The sequence below is a fragment of the Halichoerus grypus genome, chromosome 8 (assembly GCF_964656455.1).
Source record: "Halichoerus grypus chromosome 8, mHalGry1.hap1.1, whole genome shotgun sequence".
In the NCBI taxonomy this organism is placed as follows: Eukaryota; Metazoa; Chordata; class Mammalia; order Carnivora; family Phocidae; genus Halichoerus; species Halichoerus grypus.
This window is the reverse complement of record NC_135719.1, coordinates 136209626-136227257: the sequence shown is the minus strand read 5'-3', so window position 1 is coordinate 136227257 and position 17632 is coordinate 136209626. Positions and strand designations below refer to the sequence as shown.

Sequence of the window (17632 nt, the reverse complement as noted above, 5' to 3'; positions counted from 1 at the left end):
ATCAAAAATCAATCCTATTTTATTTGAAAGCAGTTATGTTAATTTGGCTTATGAATTTTACAGAAGCAAAAGTAACCTGTAGACATTGGTGTTTCCATACTGTTTCTCTCGTGCCTGTATTGTTCCTGTGGCACAGTGTTTGTGTGCCTCCTTCAGACTGAGTCTTTGTGAGAAGGTGTGATGTCTCATCTACCTTTGTTTTCCTTTTGCCAAGCACAATATCTGGTATAGAGTGGCAACTCAATAAATACTTGTTTAGTGTTGCTCAATATCTCTGGGTCTCGCTCAGTGAGTTGATGCACTTCCTGAGAGTCTTTGGTTTCCCAGACATCTATATCTCAAGAGCTGACCAAAGTCTTCTTCTGACTGTTTGGCTTTATTATACAATAAAAAGCACACAATTCAGATGTGCTCTGAGAAAGCCCGGGGCATGTGCCAAAGTGATGTGTGTGTGCTTCAAGGAGCCTTATTTCTTAGGCGGGGAACCAGAAGCCACTGGATGATCTCCAGATTTAACTACTGTGTCTTATAGTTGGAGTATTTTTTAATGCTTAATGAAAAATAGGATTTTAATTTGAACTCTATAAGGCAAGAAGAGGCTTACACAAAGGGAACAAGTAGAAGCAGACATGGAGGAGAGATGGAAGAACAGTGACTGCCTTCATTACGCGTGTGCAGTTCAGCAGAAATGATGCTCTGGGTGAATCTTAAATAGTCTAGCAAAGTGAAATGCCCTCAGCTCATCTGTTAAGTCAGTGAATATGGTAATCTGTGTGTGACAGAAGCTTCCACAGCTGCTCCTCAGCAGTGCAATCTGACGGGGGGATTTGTTTTTGTTATAAGGCTCACTGGACTCTCCATAAGGTGTGAAAGAGAAAAGTTTGACTCTCGTTTGCAGCAAATAACTCTTTAGATGATGATTTCTGCTGCTTTAGGGTCTTGATATATGTGCAAGGAATAGGTAGTGGCGTTTGATTTGGAAGAATAAAATTGATTAGAGCCTGCCCCTCTGGTTCCCCCACCTACCTCCTTTCACCACGCCCCCCACCCATATCATATATTCACAATACACTAAAGTTGCTCATTTCAACATCTCTGTAGAGGATTTAAGGCTGCTGACTTGGCAGGTCAGATCCCACGTATCTTGTTGCTGGTCCTACGTTGCTGTTGTACCAAGGGAAGTAGGAGGCTTTGTAGAAAGAGAAGAGGGATCATGGGCTTTAAAGCCAGCCAGGGCTGGGTTCAAATCTGGACCCTGCTATTTTCTAGCTTTATGATCCTGGTCAAGTGATACAGTCTTTCTGACCCTCAGTCTCTCATCTATAGCATAGAGGTATAGATGAGAGGTACAGCACTAAACCCATAGAATTCCTAAGAGGTTAAAATGATGTGTGTATGATGTGTGATGAGGATGAAAAATGTGTGTAAGGCATTTGGTTCGGAAAAAAAAGGGGGGATTTAATAGATGGTAGCCATTATTACTAATATCACTATTGCTTATTTTCATCCCTGGCTTCATGAATTTTCTTTCAGCTGTTTTCCAAAGCCCTTACCCTATAGACTCAGCCACATATGTCAAACTCCTCCTCATGCTCAAATCCTTCACTTGGCAAGGTGCTCAGCCCCTTAGCTTGCAGATGTGTGGAGTCTTGCTTGATCCTTTCTTAATAGCCTGGGTCCGTGGCAGGCTTTTATTCCTAACCCATGTTGAAGCCCCTCCCTGCAGGAGGATTAGATAGCTCTATCTCCTTGAGTGCATGTGTGGCCATGTGATTTACTTTGACCAGTGAAATATAAGCGAAAGTGGTGTGTTATTGCCAGGCAGAGCCTTTAACCTGTGGGTGGTCATTTTTTACCATCTCTCCAATGACAGAGCCACATAGGGATGGATCTTCCCAAGGCTTGGGTCCTTGAGTGGCTGTGATGAGAAGAGCCTGGTGACTATGATAGAGGTAGTATGAGTAAGAAGTAACTTTTCTGTTATAAGCCGAGAGGTTTTTGATTTATTACTGCAGCATAACCTGGCCCATCCTAAGTGCTATGAGCCTCATCCTTCAATTCTAGCTCCAGCTAGAGTTCTCTTTACCTGCCAACAGCTCCATCAACCCATGTGGATCTTTGGTCCCTGTCAAGTTGTTCTGCCCATTCAATGACTGTCAAATGGGTGTGTAAGGCCACAAGCCAATGCTTCTGCTCAATCTATCTTTTCCTCCCACTTATTATACTCTGACTCTAGCCTGCTAAAACCTGCTCTAAATGTCAAACTGAATTACACACAGGTGTAAAGAAAGTTGGGGCTGGGAAGGGTGGCTCTGGGATGCTTCAATTCTTCTACTCTCCCTACATTTCCCAGCTCTCATTCTTTTTGCCTGGTGCTCAAACTTGACATGCAGTGTAGTTCCCTACAGAGAGGCTGGGGCTATAAATAGGCAGGTCTGGCTCTGGGGCTGCCAGACAGAGGCTGCATTGCTAATCTTGGGCCATTTGTCCTCCCTCCAACTACACTGCTCATGGTGAGCAGGGGCTGTCTGTCTGTCCTTGTCTGCCTCTTGAGCTCTCTGTGTTTTCCTCACAAATACAGTGTCCATCATCTTCATACGTAGCCTCAACCATGCTTCCATGTCTCAACACTATGGTTGGGAGAACCATGCTTCCATGTCTCAACACTATGGCAGGTGCCGTCCTACTGGTTAGGTTCAGCGCTGTTTGCCTTGCCTCTCCTGATGCCACATTGAGCTTCTGTCCTGTCTCTGAATGCCTCTTTGGTTTTTACCCTGGACTCAGGATCCTTCCAGTATAAAGCCTGCTTCCCTGTTGCAGTCTCAAGGATTATAACCAGTACTCAGAGCTGAACTCTTTGGCCTGAGTCCTGTCACTTTGATGTCAGTTAATTAGTGGCTGCAAAGAACAGAAACCATCTTGAACAAAAAAGGGTTTACCATGAAGCTAAACAAATCTTGGAACTAGAAAAAGAAGGTCATTGGAAACCAAGGGAGCTCTTAGTTTCTGTCATAGGATCTCTATGTTTCAGCCACTGATTGTTGTATAACAAAATACCCCAAGATGCATTGGCCTAAAACAATGAGAATACCTTATTTCTCATGATTCTGTGGGTTGGCCAGGTACTTCCTCTGCTTTAAATAGTGTCAGCTAATGCCCTGGGATGGCTGGAAGTTCCAAAACGTCCTCCCTTTCTTGAATGACAGTTAGTGCTGGCTGGGACTAATGGCCAGGCCTTTGGTTCTTCTTTGTGTTCTACTGCCTTTTATCCTAAATGATTATCCATATGCTGTTTCATGGGATACCTTTATTAGCTGACACCTGAGCTAGGGAGCCTTCCGGGACTGAACTCACATCTATCGCAGTATGAGTGCTCCAAGAGGGACAAGGAGCCAGGATTTCTGCTTTCAGTACTTGCCGTTTTGTCGTTGATTGCCTGAGCAGACAGGTGCTGTTCCACATTTTACCTCTGCTGGGTCAATTACAGTGATTTCAAAGGACATAAATGTGTCTGACAAGTCTCATTGGAAAGAAAATTCCTTCAGATTAACAATAAATTGATCTGATTACGCAATCCTGGTATCATTCAGAAGAAAAATGCAAGGCTGAAGTGGAGTGGCAATCTTTATTCATATCAATCTGTGAGAAAATGGAGTGTAAGGAAAGCTTGAGGCAAGGAATGAAAAATGTCTGCTCTCTGATGGCCAAAAAATACCTGCATCTCAATGATGCTGCTACTCAGAGATGTGCAGGACAGATGTTTAGAAACTATTAAGAGAACTGCAGACTTACTGATTTACCTTTTTGTAATAAGGCAAAGGTCTCAAGATCTAAATATTTGGAACCCAGATGGGAGGTGGCTTTGCCCTTTTGTTAATGACTATTACGTTATTTTTAGGCATTTTTGTGAGCCTGGTGAAGATCAACAGAGTGGTAACCTACTCTGCCTGTGACCCACAGTAGGCTTGACATGCATGTTAGTCACACCACCTAGCAATGATGGGGAGAAACTAATTGATTGACTTAATAGAGACAGAGAGATTACACTCAATGACAGGGTAACTGTTGCTCTTGATGGATCACCTCTGTGGTAAAGACTTATCTGACTCTCCCAGGCAAAATGACTCCTTCCTTCCTCTCTTCTCTCACAGTGCCCTGGATACACATCTGTTAAAGCACTTCTCAAATCTGTTCAATCAAATATTTATTCAGTCCTTATTAGATGTCATGTTCTGTGCTAAAGGGCAGTAGCAGTGCGTTAATTCATCATCTCTATCTTACTGCATTACTTCAAATCCTTACCAGCTCTTTCTTGGGTTATAGTCCAAGAATATAATCCTCATCCCCAAGAAATTTATAGTCTGGTAGGAGATTGCCATAGATGATGTTGATTAAAAACCAAGCCAGCATTACTTCCATTCTTCTCTGCTGGAAGAGACTTCATTTTGTTCTGTTGGCTCCTCCTCCATCCCATGACTTAGGCAAGATCCCAATTAATACAAACCCATCATAGCCAACAAGTGATTGGTTTGTGGGGGGTCATGTGATTCAACACTTTTCAACATAAAGGGAACTTGGCAGCAGAGCCTTCTAGGAAAGATTTCTTCATTGATACAAAGAGACACAGGGTTGTAGGATGTTTTCATTTGTAGATTTGATGCCTGGAAGTGCTATATTCACTTATTCCTCAAAAGGAGAGCTTGCCTTCAGGCAAGCCAACAGGGTAGCAAAAAAGGTGGAAAGAACCTGGGTTCATGATGCTATCTTTAAGTTGTTCAAATAACCCAAACTAGAGGTATCCTACAGTAGGATATCTGTTATGGTGCTTATGCCAGTTACTGGCTGAATGCTTACTTTCTAATATAGGATGGAACTGATAAAGGGTAAACTTACTGTAACAATTAAGGCAGAATATGAGAAACACAAAAAGAGAGATACAAAGTGCTATAAGAATTCAGGAGGAGGTAGTTCAATTCACTGGAGTGAGGAGAGACAATAAGAAAAATCAGACTTACAATGTAAGTCACACACAGGCAGCACATTTAGATCATAGGAGGTTTTGGGTGTGTGTCTGGCTTACAGAAAATTTTAAGCCAGGTGTAAAAAAATAGGATCTTTCCTACAAAAGTCAATATTTATTTTTGCATACTTTGCTCCAGTGCCCACCTAGCAATACAGGCTGGGGTTGGGGACTTTTTCTTTCTTTCTTTCTTTCTTTCTTTCTTTCTTTCTTTCTTTCTTTCTTTCTTTCTTTCTTTCTTTCTTTCTTTCTTTTTCTTCTTTCTTTCTTTCTTTCTTTCTTTTTCTTTCTTTCTTTCTTCCTTCCTTCCTTCCTTCCTTCCTTCCTTCCTTCCTTCCTTCCTTCCTTTCTTTCTTTCTTTCTTTCTTTCTTTCTTTCTTTCTTTCTTCCTTCCTTCCTTCCTTCCTTCCTTCCTTCCTTCCTTCCTCCCTTTCTTCTTTCTTTCTTTCTTTCTTTCTTTCTTTCTTTCTTTCTTTCTTTCTTTCTTTCTTTCCTTCCTTCCTTCCTTCCTTCCTTCCTTCCTTCCTTCCTTCCTTCCTTCCTATTATGAGGGTAAAAGTAGGGGAGTGGACTCATTTGAAGGCATTTAAGAGTTAGAAAAAGATCCATTTGACCTTAAGCCTGTTTCTAAGCAGAAAGATCGAGTTCATTGTGTGTTGAGTGCAATGAAACTTTTTAATAAAATGATTGATGCCCATGGAGTCTGCTATAGCCCTTGGTCTACAGGATCCCTGAGCTACTATATATCCTAGATCTTTATTTTCCCAAGCACTTTGAGTATGAGGACACATTATGGGCTACAGGATTCTGTCGTTATATTTAATATATTATTGGATTTACCTACTAAGGTAGAGGACTGATTAAGATAAATACAACGATCTCATCCTGGAAGGAATTTCTTTTGCAAAAGAGTTTGACAAGAAGATCCCCTTTTTATCTGGACAATAAAATATACCAATTTCTCAAAACTGTCATGTTTGGCCAGTTCATCTGGTAAGAGAATGGAAAAAGGGAGACATCCATCAATTTTATAATCTGTAGTCTATCACCCCGACCAAATCAGGAGGAAGGGTACATGGAGAACATATTTGGAAAGAAAAGTTATTTTCAAAATGTCTGGAGTAGGAAAACAAATTCCATCAGCTCAATTTCAACAATATATGCAGATAAGATTTTGCTCTTGAGAAGTCTCCATTTGCCCCCATTAGCTATAAAACTTTTACCATTGGCCAGCAATAGCATATTAGAATTAGTAATGTGGCTTTTAAAAAACACAACAGTGATGTAATTAGCATATTAGTATAAGCTTAATGATTTTAAAATGGAAAAGCTAGTGATGTGCTTTTAAAAAAAATCTAAGAAATTATCTAAACAAAATTGGCTCCCTTCCATTCTTTGTGCTTGTTCTTCAGGTAACAAGTTGAATGAAGAATTAGTACTGCTGCAGATGGGAATACCTGCAAAAACATGAAACAGATCTTGAATTGATTAACAAATGAAGTCCAGAGTAAACAATGGGAATGAAAGGTGAGTGTATGTGTGGAAGAACAGAGCAGCCTGGCTTTAGCACTATTCAGAAACACTGAATATTTTCTTGAATGTTTCATTTGGGATACCAGTTTAGCTACAAATAGCTAGAAGAATCAAAAAGCTTTTTCCAAAATTCAGATATAGGTGTGAAAACCAAAAGAAAGATTCCATGCTCAGTGAAATTCCTCTAAATGGCTGTCAGAGTTCTCATGATAGAATACTTAGAATTTTAAAGGCATTATTATTTTTCACAAATAAAAGTTAAAATGGTAAAATAATATGTCATTTTCCTAATAAGACTGTACTGGCAAATTTGAAGCCTAACCTAGGCTTTGAGGGACAGCAGTAGGTATTCAAAACAAAGCAATCTGGAGCATGGTGCCAGACTGCTGGTCTTGTCTCCCAAGTCCCTCTTATTAAATGTGACCCAAAGTGTTTTACCTAACTTTTTGGTAGCTCAGTTTTCTGTTTGGTAAAATTAGGCTGTTAATAGTACCTCATGGGTTATTTGGAGGAATAAGTGTGATGACACATGTAAGTGCTTAGCACTGTGCATGACCTGTTCATGTGTTTAGCAGTCAACACACAGGAAGTGCTTATTAAATATCAGATATTATTGTAAGGATATCTTATATTTGTAATGTTTGACTGACTTATGTATTTTGAGACTATCACAAAATCTAGAAAACATCTACCCCTGTAAAGATAATTTTGCATAGAAGGGGCTTAGGAATTCTCTGTTGGATAAATATATACATGTATGAATTGGTCAATTTTAGCTTTCTGGCTCTGTGTGTTGATATAAGAAAGATAGGCAAATTGATATAAAAGTTATTTGAATAGAAGAATGCCATTTTATGGTAAAAATCAAATAACATTTAAATGTTATTTTGCAATCAGGAATACCATTAAGTCCCTTTGTATTTTACGCATCACAACAAAATCAACAGACATGTGAAAAATGGTATATTTTTGCACAAGGCATTTTTTAATTCAGTGAAGGATATTCGTTAAGAGTTGTGTGCTCCCTCTCAGCGGGTTGGCTAGGTGGGTGATACCACATACGTTCCTAACTTCTGAGGATTTTCTCACTTGTAAAATGGGCATATTAGTAAGACCTACCACATAGGTTTGTGGTAAAGATTAAATAATATAATTCAGGTACATCATTAGCACATTTCCAGATACATAGCAAGAGTATGATGTCTATATTATGACAGACAATGCATGGTGTACATGTGTGTTATAGAATTGCTCACTTGAGTTCTACCAGCTTTTGTGAGCTCTCAGCCTCCAGGTTGGGAGCTTGTGGAAGGAGCCAGCAGTGGAATGTTTTGGGTTTGAGCCCTAGCTCTTCTTTTGCTCACCAGCAACATATACCTCATTTGCCAGGGAGGTTTACCAGTAAGCTATTTCTGAGTAACAAACCATCCCAACATTTAATGGCTAAAAGGAACAAACATTTAATTATTACTCACACTTTTAAGTGTTGCTTTATTGCTTTTTCTGGTTTGGGCCATCTTGGCTGGGGCTCAGTGTTTTAGGACAGCCTCACTCATATGTCTGTGGCCTCAGGTGGGACAATTGGCCATTTGGAATGGCTGAGACATCTCTCCACATGGTTTCCAAACCTCTAGGAAGTCAGCCCAGGATTATTCACATAGTTTTGGAAGGGATTGCAGAAAGAAGGGAAAAGCCTAGTCTGCAAGAGCTTTTTTAGCTTCTGCTTGCTTCACATTTGCTTATGTTCTATCAGTGAACTCAGATTCATGGCCAAACCCAGATTCCAGAGGCACAGAAATAGACTTCATTTCTGGACTGAAGGAGCTGCAAGGTAGAAACATACAAAAAGGGATGGGAAAGGTTTGTGGAAATTTTGCTTCCTACAACAGAAAGCAATTTAATTTCAGGATTTTCCGAGCTTATTCTCTTCCATTCAAGCTGAGCTTCAGATACTTTGATTATTTCTTGTTGGTTTTAAAGGACATTTGGAATCTCTTCTGAAATGGGTATTCAACTCAATTCCAATGTGGGACCATAAATTCCTCATTATCTTCCCCACATTTTGAAGATGGCTTCTGAACATAGTGAAATGCAATACTTCTTTTTCATATGCATGCAAATAAAGTTTAGACAAGCAAAATAACTGACAATGTATTAACTACTATATTCCTTTTTGTATTTTAGTTTATATTTGCCAATACATCAATACTTTCACCTTCTAGTATCCAAATCCACATTTATTATCTCATGTTTGTTAGTTGTCTCTCTGTGACTGAACTGTCAGCCTGTGGTCATGGCATTATGGCACTAGGCCTTCACCTCTCCTGCATCCATACTCTTGCCATGGCCTCACTGTGAGCAGAATAAATTTCTCTGCTCTTTGATTTTGGGCTTGGCCATGTGGTTTGCTTTGGCTATGTGGTTAGAAGTGACAGTATGTCAGTCCAAGACTAGGAGACTAGGCTCTAAGAGGTATATAGACTTGTTCTCTCGAGTCTCTGCCATTGCATAAGAACATGTTCTGTGAGCCTTCTGGTTTGAGATGAATGAGACACATATACAGCAAAGCCAGCACAGGTGACCCACAGACCTGGAAGAAGTAGAGCTTCTCCAAAAGCCAAAAGTGGGCGGACCTGGCCAAGCTTGACCTTGAACAGTCTAACCCTAGTGTACTGAAGACATGTGAACCATAATAAATAATTGCCATTTTAAACCACTGTGCTTTGGGTGGTTCCATATGCAGGAGTAGGAAAGCACAAGTCCCTGGAAGGTCGGTTATCATCCATGATGTAGTAATGGATACACAGTAGGGACACAAGATACATTTATCTGTTGGTTAAAGTTTGCACATTGCATTAGCTTTCTGTTGCTGTCATAACAAACAACAGCAAATTTAGTAGCTTAAAACAACACAAATTTGTTATCTCAATGTTCTATAGGTTAGAAGTTTGACTGTATTTCCCCTGGGCTAAAATCAAGGTGTCAGCAGGGCTGTGTTCCTTTCTAGAGGCTCTAGAGGAGAATTCATTTCCTTGCCTTTTCCAGCTAAAGGCTGCCTATATTCTTTGGCTCAATAACCCCTTCTTTCATCTTTGTTATGGGCTCAATTATGCCCCCCCACCCAGTTTGTATGTTGAAGTCCCAATCTAGTACCTTTAAATGTAACCACATTTGGCAATAAGGTCTTTGAAGAGGTGGTTATGATAAAATGGGGCTGTTGGGGAGGGGCCCTGATCCAGTATGACTGGTGTCCTTCTAAGAAGAGGAAGAGACGCCAGGGGTGCACGTGTACAGAGAAAAGGGTGCCTGAGGACCCAGAGAGCATGAGGCCCTGCAGACCAAGGAAAGGGGCCTCAGGAGAAACCAAACACACTGATTCCTTGATCTTGGACTTTCAGGCTCTCAAATTTGAGGACATAAATTTCTGTTGTTTAAGTCCACTAGTCTGTGGTGCTTTGTGTGGCAGCCTGAGCAAACTCAAATGATCTTTGAGGCCAGCAACATAGCATCTCTCTGACCATTTTTCCCTTATCAGGTCTCTCCAGCCAGGAAAAATGGTCTGCTTTAAGAGAACTCACAGGATTAGATTAGGCCTACTCAGATAATCCAGGATAATCTTCGATCCCAAGGGACCTAATCCTAATCACATCTACAAAGTCCATTTGCGACCATATCACAAATTCCAGGGATTAGGATGTGAGCATTTTGGGAGTGAAGGGGCATAATTCTACTGACCAGAGACATAAGAGGTAGTCTTGAGATTCTATGAATTCATAGTCTGACCAATAATGAATGAAGTATTAATGTCATTTTGAGAGACTAGTGCCACGAAAACAATCATTTAGTAGAGATCATTTATTTTTTTCCTTGTATTTTCTCATTTCCTAATTCTAGGGTCTATGTGTTAACTCACATTTGCCCTCCTCCTTGATTTCTAGCAGAATGCATGAGGATTTAGTCCATCCACGTTTCTGCCATTAAAGAGCTTTCCACACTAAACCATTTCTTCAAATCTTGCCTGTTTTTACAAGATTCCCTCTAGCTCTTTCTGTCTGTAGAACCCTGCCTCTCCACTGAGGAATTATTAACAAAAGCCATCCACTGCGAGACACTTTCTTCCAAATTATAAATACACTCCATGGAAAAACCTCCGTGAATCTTTTTCTTTGGAAAGCTTCATGCTGCCATTGGAAAGTTGGGGAATGAATTGCATGGCATGCTTGGTTTTTTTTCATGATCTGGGTCTCAGAAGCTCTATTAAAAGTCTATTAAGTACCTTATCAGCTTCCGTTGGAGCCACAGATGAGAACTTCGTGTTGGAATTCATTTTCCACTCATGCCAATTAAACTATCAGAAGTGTGCTGTGCTGAATTTTCATATTTGCATTTGATAGCTAGGGCCAGCTGTTAAGTACTTTCCACTGTAAATTAAGTGTCATGTGCATCTTTAAATTTATATATTTAAACACATACCAAATACATGATGCTGGAAATATGCAAAGAAATACCAAACAGGAACCGCATTTTTGGCAGATTCACAATTGCACATTCGGCCATCAGTGAAACCACTCTACCCACAGTAGGGCCCAGGGGGTTGGGGGCGCTGGTAATCAGTGGATCACAATTCTTTTCTCTCTGGTCAGAAACCAACTTGCCTCTTCTTATGACAACCTCTCACTCTTGAACACCTTAACATTCAGCTTTTGTATTCTGGAATAATTCCCCAGACACAAAGTGACAGTTGCTTTCCAAGTGACAAACACAGCCCCCCATCCACTATGACCTCTTCTGCTGTTTCTGCTAGGACTTCAGCTGGTGCTCTGCCAAAGACCAGAGTTCTTCGGCTTCTCAAGAATGTAATACTTCATGGCTCATTGGAAATTGAGTCGTCACAAAGCAAAGCTTTACGGCAGGAGCTGAACGCAGTATCCTGGGTGACATCTGGCAGTGTGTGATCTAAGGCACATACATCAGGGACTGGAAGTCCCGAGGGGCTTTCTCTCGTGTTGCTCAGCTTAAGCAGAAGGAGAGGAATGAGGACTTAAAGTGTCATGGGTTTCATGCTAGAAACATTTGGATTTACATTCTATTATTTCAGCTGTCAAGTTCCTAAAGTAGATAAAGATGTTTGCAGTCACTCCATGAGACTTCTCTGTGCAGGATCAGATTTTTTTGTGGATTTAGAGAAAACAGCAGTGACAGAAGTTCAGCAAATATTTTTATCACTCTAACTGGATGTCAACAATGAGTAAGAGGTAGAGGAGGAGTCCTGCACACAAATGTTGCCTGTTTCTAAACACTCTGTTTTGTGCTGTTTGGCAGCTCATGGGTAGGACAAGAAAAGGCAGTTAATTCCTTTCTCTCCTGGTGTTGTGCACCAGGAGAAAACCTCCTACTCATAAACACATGAGGACTTGTCAGCTGTGTTGGATCAGGAAATATGTTTTTTTCATAATTAGAGATTTATATATTTATTTTAAATTTATTATTATTATTATTATTATGGGGAGGGTGGAGGGGCAGTGGGGAAGGGAGAGAGAGAATCCCAAGCAGGCTCCACACCCAGTGAGGAGCCCAACCTGGGCTCGATCTCACAACCCTGAGATCATGACCTGAGCCAAAATCAAGAATCAGACCCTTAACTGACTAAACCACCCAGGCACCCCACATAATTAGATTTTTAAGGAAAAATTTAAAAGTATTATTTTCTCCAGATGATCAGTATGCTGTTCGGGTTACTCCTGAGGACTCTTACATCAAAGAGAATATTAGGAGTTGTGGTAGTTGCACCTGTGGCCCCAATTTTTATCCTTCTCTGCATCCACACCTTTTGCCATGTGAGTTTGCCTTTCCCATCCCTGGAAAGGCAGAGTTGGTTTCCCTGTACCATGTGATTTACTTTGGCCAGTAGAACGAGGCAGGGGTGATGGTATGCCATTTCTGAGCTGAGGCTTCCCAAAGCCTTCACATGCTTGTGTTTTCCTTCTGTACCTGTGTTGCTGTGTGCAACCTCCAACCTACCTGCAGATGTGTGAGTGAGTCCACCAGCCCACAGACACAGGAGTGAGGTGAGTGAGCAAAGCTGAGCCCCGCCTAGGTCAGCAGACTCCCCAGGGATCTACATGAGGTAGAATAGTGAATGATTATTGTTTTAAATCCTGTTTTGTGTATTTTATTAGACAGCACGTTTATGGCAATAGCTCATTGACACTAGAGTGTTAACACTTAACAACATTCGATAGGTATTTGCAAAATGAATGAGTGAACAAAACTATACCCAGAATATTTCTCTGTGTGTATATGTATACACAAATGTGTATATAGACAAAAGCAAAATAATAAGACATACACACACCACAATGTACATTTTCACCTGTCTGTAGGTAGACCCTTCCATGTTTTAGTTCTCACAGTTCTCCATTAAGAGCTGGTTTGAGATTAGTTGGATGGTTGCCAAGCTCACCCCGTGTGAGAGGCAAGTCTACCTCACAAGGCTGTCTGGTTTTGTTGTCCCATCGAGTATGATTTCAATAACTGTGTAATTCATTTTCATATGTTTTGTCATTGACCAACTAGCTTTCCAAGCCACTAAGTAAAATAAGTAGTTTGCAGACAAAAGGACAGTGATATTGACCTCCTTTTCCCCACAGAAAGGAAATACACAAAATTTTTAAAATTTCCTTGGTGCTACTGACACTTTAAAAAAACACAATGTCTATTATAGGCAATATTAAAACTGTGCTGCAGAAAATGATCAGAAAAATTTTCTTCTGCATTAGCGCTGTAATTGCACTTAAGGAGAATATAGAAGGATTAATTAATTTCCCTGTTCAATAGGAGTTTGATTCTGGCTTTAAAAGCTAAAATTGGAAGTAAAACCTTGAGTTGATAATGGCATTTGAGTTTTCTAATCAATTACTGTCTCTAAACCTATTCAGCACCGTGGTTCCAAAGAATGAGGAGAGATGACACATCTTCCAGAAGTGAAATGAAGTGATAGTTGATAAGTTACTAATCAAGCATCTTATTCCTAAAACATTTTAAGTTTTTAAAAAAATTTCTTCTAGACTGCTCAGAGGATTTTTAATATACATATTGTATTATAATATATATTATACATATATATTATGTTATGCATATTTTTTGTGTATTAGGTTTATTATGTGTATATGTGTGATACATATCTGTGTATGCATGCATATATTCAATTTATATATAACATACATATTTGTTTGCCAGTTTTTGGTCATCAGACTGGATAGAATTCTAACTTGGTACAAATTACAATTCCCACTAGGTGTTTGGAAAGCCACAAGACTGTAGTTTTGAGATTAGCTATGATGGGGTCTGATGACCTTGACTCCCACTCCCTCAAAGATAGTGAACCACTAGCTCTTTCTCACATGTGCCTATTTTTAATAGAAATAAAGAGTGTCAAGGGAACTAGAATTTGAGGAGAACATGTCCTTGGCCATTGAACAATTGCCTATTTTGATCTAGGATTTAACAGAAAAAAAATAGTTGGAGTATTGTTCATTCCAACCAAATTTCAGATTTTCTTCCCCTCCAGGTCCTTGTAAGATTCTAAGTGCCTTATTATATAAGACCCAAAATAATCTGGGCTTCCTATTAATGAAAGACTTATTTTCTGTGTAACTATATATACTTTGTTAAATGTGTAAAAATAACAATGCCGTAAAACATATGAGCTACATCATAGGGGAACATGGGGAATAGGAAAATTTTCTTAGTCTTGATCTGACATATGTACCTGTAACTGCTGTCTTCAGTTGGAGGATTGGTAGAGGAAAAAATATTCAAGTCATCTGTTGATGGAATGACCCAACTGATTGAATGACTGATTCGACCAATAACAGAATGATTTGAACAACAAATAGATCTGTAAATCATTTTATTTCTAGGAAAGTTTTGAATGCTAAGAACTATTCTGAAGACTGATTATGAGTGTACCCTGCTTACCTAGTGAATTTAGAATGATTTTAACAAATCACAAACTTGTATAGTAATAGTGCATATTTTGAGGGCTTTAAAAATAATCTTTCTTATGTGATTATTTAGGTGATTTTCCCCTTTACTTATAGGTTGTTTGTATGTGCATCTGAATGTTGTATGTGTATCTGTATGTGTGCATGCGTGTGTGTTGGGAAATATGAGTAAGAATTTAACACATTTAGTTTTCAAAAATCATTGAAGAGACAGATTCATCTCAAGTTTTAGGTTTCTAACATAAATACATTTTATAGACAATATATTGCTTTTAGGGAGTAGAATGGATATTCTTCTTTGGGGATTACTTACTGATTTTCTTTAGACTTTAACAATATACAGTACTTTATTGCTTAGTTTTAAGCAAATCTAAATCAATAGTAGGTTATACAAGCAGACAGTGGATATATATATATATATAGAGAGAGGCATAATCCAGAATACATGCCATGGTCATAATGAGAATTTGTAGAAATGCTCACTTTAGATGATCCTTGTTAATCAACGCAGCAGAGATGTGAAGAAACAGAATGATCTTGTATTTCCTCAATACTCAATTCTTAGGATAACTTATTTGTATTTTAACTTTCAAGTAGGTTAACCTAGAAGTGATTGTATTTTTTCAAATTTTATAATGGATAATGGTCATGGTCAAATTTTAAGACAGAATTAGTAATGTTAATTATGAACCCTGACTCTGATAGCGATCTGTTTCTTTTTAAAGGTTATTTGATCTAACTTCTGAAATTAAAAATAGAAATATGCATATTTGTACCCACATCATGATATATAATCTACATCAAACAAGACAAAAATGCCTTGGGAACATAATATATATTGGAACAAAAATGTCTACTATTTAAGTGCTTTTAGAGTGTTTTTCCTGATTCGGACAGAAAAAGAACAGTTCCTAATGAACAGAAATATGCGACCATATTTGCTGGCTTTTCTTCCCTTTTATGTTTATGTGCATTTCATTTCTTTGAAAGTCCCACGAGACTCTGATCCTCACTTTCCTTAATGACTTCTATACACTGTAAAGGATGCTCTTCGTGAAGTGTGAAATTCATGGCTTATCTGTGTAATAAGTGAAAATGAAAGACTGTTATATATCCTTAATGTTGTTGGTTTATTTTTTAAGTGATGAAATACAGGTTATGTCTACAGGGTGTTACCTCTTTTTCTACATTTTACACACGTTACCTTTATGCTACAGCAAAGTACACAGAATGTGTATTAATTTTTCCAGTGAAAGAAAAAACTGAAACTCAGCAATGGTAAGCCAAAATCTGTATGATTACAAGGTCTCTGGCAAAGTTTACAGGTGGAATTAGGATTCCTAATTCTGTCTGCTTTCCACTGTCACACATTTATCTGGCAGCTAATGAGAATCTGTGTCAGTGCTGATCTTTTATACAACGGTGAGTAGCCTTGAGGCCCTAATAAAGCGGTTGAGGGAACAGACCTGAGAAAGATGTATAAACATCCAAACCAAAGCAATGGACACATAAACTGAGTGTCGGTAGAGTCGGGGAAAGCTTTACTGAGTGATTTTCGAGGGGGTCCTTGGAGAACTCCAGAAGGTGGAAAGAGACCTTGATTCTTTCTCCCCTGTCCACATATCCAACCTATCAACGTCTCCCTCCACTCCGTCCCTTGAGTGTGTAGGAAATCCAAGCCTTTCTCTTCACCTCACGTCTGCTACCCTAGTCCAGGGCATCACGAACTCTGCCCTGGCATCTTCCAGACAGCTCCCCCACACTTAACCCTGATCATCGCCCATCAGTGGTTGTTAGCAACGTCTGTGGCAACATCATGGCGAATCAGGCCACCCCCTCCATGTCATCTTTTGGTGACTTTCCAACACTCTTAGGATAAGGTTCAACCCTCATCGTGCCTACAAAGCCCTGCACAATCTGCCTCTGATGCTTTTACATCCTCATGCAATACCATGTTCCTCCTAGCTTGTTCTCCCACCAAATTCTTTTCTATCAGTTCTTCCAAACACTGAGACCAGATATGATGGTCAATTTTATGTGTCAACTTGACTGGGCCACAGGGTCTAGATATTTGATCAAATATTATTTTGGATGTTTTTGTGAAGAGTATTTTTTAGCTCTGATTAACAGTTCAATTGGTAGACTTTGACTAGGACAGAACCCTCTGTAATGTGGTGGGCCACATCTAATCAGCTGGAGGCCTTAAGAGAAAATAGTCTGACTTCCCGTGAACAAGAAAGAATCCTGTCTGCCTACTGACTTCAGACCTGACTTTCAACACTGACTCTTTCCTGGATTTCCAGCCTGCTGGCCTACTCTGCAGATTGTAGGCTCACTAAGCCTCCACAAAGTATTGTGAGCCAATACTTTAAATTTTCTATTTCTTCCTCTCTCATTTTATGTACAGATTATAGATACAAATACAGATACAGATATAGATATGTATGTATAGACACATACATATACACACATACACACATTCTGTTAGTTCTGTTTCTGCTCTTCTGAGAACTCTTACACATACCTCAAGACCTTTGTGTGGCTCTCATCCTGGGAAACCCTTGTATCAAACTCCTTCTCATCATTCAAGTTTCAGCTTAAATGCCTTTATGCTTTCCCTGACCCTTTAATCACAAGGAGATTTTTTTTTTAATTCACTTCAAAAAACCCTTTGCTTTTGCCTCTTAGTATATGTGATAATTTGTAGTCATACATTTATTTGTGTAATTATGTGTGTCCCATCTGTATTTCACATGAGAGCAGTTTCTCAACCTCTTTGTCATCATCACCCGTAAGGACCCTTTGTAGACATTTTTTTTCTCTAAACACCTACCACCACAAATATACTATCTGTTTATATGTACTGTATGTATATGTAAAGAGAGAAAGGTTTTTTTTGCCCCTAACGGCCAATTTTCAGCCACTAGGGGATGATATCACCGGTGCTGGGAATTATATGGTACAATGTGAGCTCCACGGTAGGCCATTGCTTCTCCCTTTCTCCCCTGTACACCCACCGCCTGGCCTGATGCTGCAGCATAGCAAGTGCTCAATAAAGATGCATTGAATAAAC

At 39.4% G+C, this 17632-nt stretch overlaps 1 long non-coding RNA gene across 1 annotated transcript in view; it reads left to right on the top strand.

Moving 5' to 3' along the window:
- LOC118544252 (uncharacterized) overlaps positions 1-17632 on the top strand; it is a 170524-nt gene that overhangs the window by 36514 nt on the left and 116378 nt on the right. Inside the window, exon 2 of the long non-coding RNA XR_013450203.1 lies at positions 6433-6547. This is a non-coding gene — a long non-coding RNA (uncharacterized LOC118544252). The remainder of the gene's footprint in view (positions 1-6432; positions 6548-17632) is intronic.